At 33.8% G+C, this 2,074-nt stretch overlaps 1 long non-coding RNA gene across 1 annotated transcript; it reads left to right on the top strand.

Moving 5' to 3' along the window:
- Positions 1-296: 296 nt before the first annotated feature.
- LOC116650091 (uncharacterized) lies at positions 297-1,599 on the top strand. Its single transcript, XR_004303108.2, has 3 exons — positions 297-635; positions 751-1,238; positions 1,313-1,599. It is a non-coding gene; the product is annotated as an uncharacterized lncRNA (long non-coding RNA).
- Positions 1,600-2,074: the final 475 nt, after the last annotated feature.

The raw sequence follows: 2,074 nt of genomic DNA, 5'->3' as shown, positions 1-2,074 counted from the left end.
GACTTGTGACGTGAACATAATCAGTTGGAATATAGTTTCAAGCCGATGCTAGTTCGCTGCATGAAACATATATAACCGAGTTTTTAGAAAAAAAATATAAACAAATTTTGTAACATGTATTAAGTATTATTGTATGGTTATATTTTTTAATTATAAGTGAATCCAATAGTTCTATAGTAATTGCATAAGCTATTTATTGCTTACGATATTTAGTATTAGTTCTAATGTTCTGCCACGGTTGTATTTTCCCGATAAAATAAGATACCGATAAGCAAGTGATCGACACTTTTATAACTTTTATAAAATATTCTCAAAGAAGTACCAATAAAAGCATATTGTGGCATCGCAATAACCTCAGAAGTGGAATAAGTAATCCAACAACGACCTACAATATTTATTCTTTCCATAGGACCGTCATAAAGCTGAAAAAAAAAAGCCACAAACGCCATTTTCTTGGAGTTGTCTGATGCAATTCAAGGCACAAGAGGAAAAAACTGACATCGTTGCACTACTGAATCGCAATTATATTAGTTTCCCTGCTTATGCAACAAAAAGACAATTAACAATGATTGCTGCGAACAACAATATTGATTTGGATCAATTTGAGGCCTGTACATCAAAAAAGGAAAAATGTTGTAAGTAGACACTAACAGAAGAAGATGAATTGGATGCAGCCATTAGAATAGCTAAGAAGAAAAAGATGTTGGCGGAATTAACAGAAAACTTAAATAATTCGGATAACAATTCTAGAAACGACGCTAGAGATATTCTGTGCAGCATAGTTCCGTTTGCTAAAGCGGAGACGAACGATGCGCATAAGTGGATTCAGGATTTCGTTGTGTTCGTTTGTTGATGAAGCTTGATTCAGAAGAAGATTTGTTTATACGGGTTGATCAGTCGGCAACCTATGCCGATCTTAAATTCAATTTTTTTAGGACATTTAGTGGCAGAAATCATCTCATTTTTGAAGTCAACAGTGAAGTCTGGCCGCCCAAGCACTATCCACTGTTAGTGGCAGACACGAGTTACGCTGCTACAATTGTTCAGGTTTCGGACACTAGGCTTCTTCATGTACTGAGCCCATACATGCAAAGGGCTCATGCTCCAGTTGTGGATCACTTTAGCACATGATAAAAGACTGCAAGTAGCAAGAAGTAAAAGCTTTGAAACTTGAGAGTGTAGCCAGCAACCCACAGATAAGCGATGACGAGCATCTAGTTGTACCGATAATAAATAAGGTAGGAGTATATTCATGAACTGAAAAATCGCATAAGTCTAACTTAAAAACTCTTTCTGCCATATTTGACACCAGATGTTCCATTAACCTTATTCGACGCTCTACTTTGCCCAGTGAGAATAGTACTACAAAAACCTTATACCCAAGTGAATATTGTGGTATTAATGGATCTCAATTATTAACATTTGGGAAAATTTATCTTTACGTGAAGTTTGATAAAATTACAGAAATTTCATTGTTTCACGTTGTCCCAGATAACTACTTATAAACAGATGTGCTATTGGGAAGAACATTTTTAGAAACATAAAATATTAAATTAGCTTTTGTTCGAAAGATTGAAAAAAAAAACAATACAAAATGAAGCAAACAAAACAAAATTACCTAATTGTCGTTGTATATTTTGCAAAGCATTGCCAAGTGTTGTGATTGCATCTAACTTTAGTGAAAACAAATTGAATAGTGCCAGTGATCTTTCCGATTTAAATAAAATTAGTGAGAACAGATTGAATAGTGACAGTTATCCCTCTGAATTATTAAGAATTAGTAAAAAGAGATTAAATACTGAAAGGGACGCTGTATAATTAGTAAAAATAGATAACTTTAATGAGGTCAACGATGATCTGTTAAAAATAGAAAATATTAACCAAGTGAATCTCCCGTTACATCTGCAATAGTTCTTGTAAAGAAAAAGACCGGTGAAAAGCGAATGAACATAGATTATAGGCAGCTTAATAAATTAACTATAAGAGATGGATATCCTCTTCCATATATTAATGATATTTGGAGAGAATGGAAGGCAAACGATACTTTTCACTTTTGGACCTGAAATCTGGATTT

This window comes from Drosophila virilis, chromosome 2 (genome assembly GCF_030788295.1).
Source record: "Drosophila virilis strain 15010-1051.87 chromosome 2, Dvir_AGI_RSII-ME, whole genome shotgun sequence".
Taxonomy (NCBI): domain Eukaryota; kingdom Metazoa; phylum Arthropoda; class Insecta; order Diptera; family Drosophilidae; genus Drosophila; species Drosophila virilis.
Note: the sequence above shows the minus strand (reverse complement) of the source record. Positions and strands in the feature narration are given on the sequence as shown.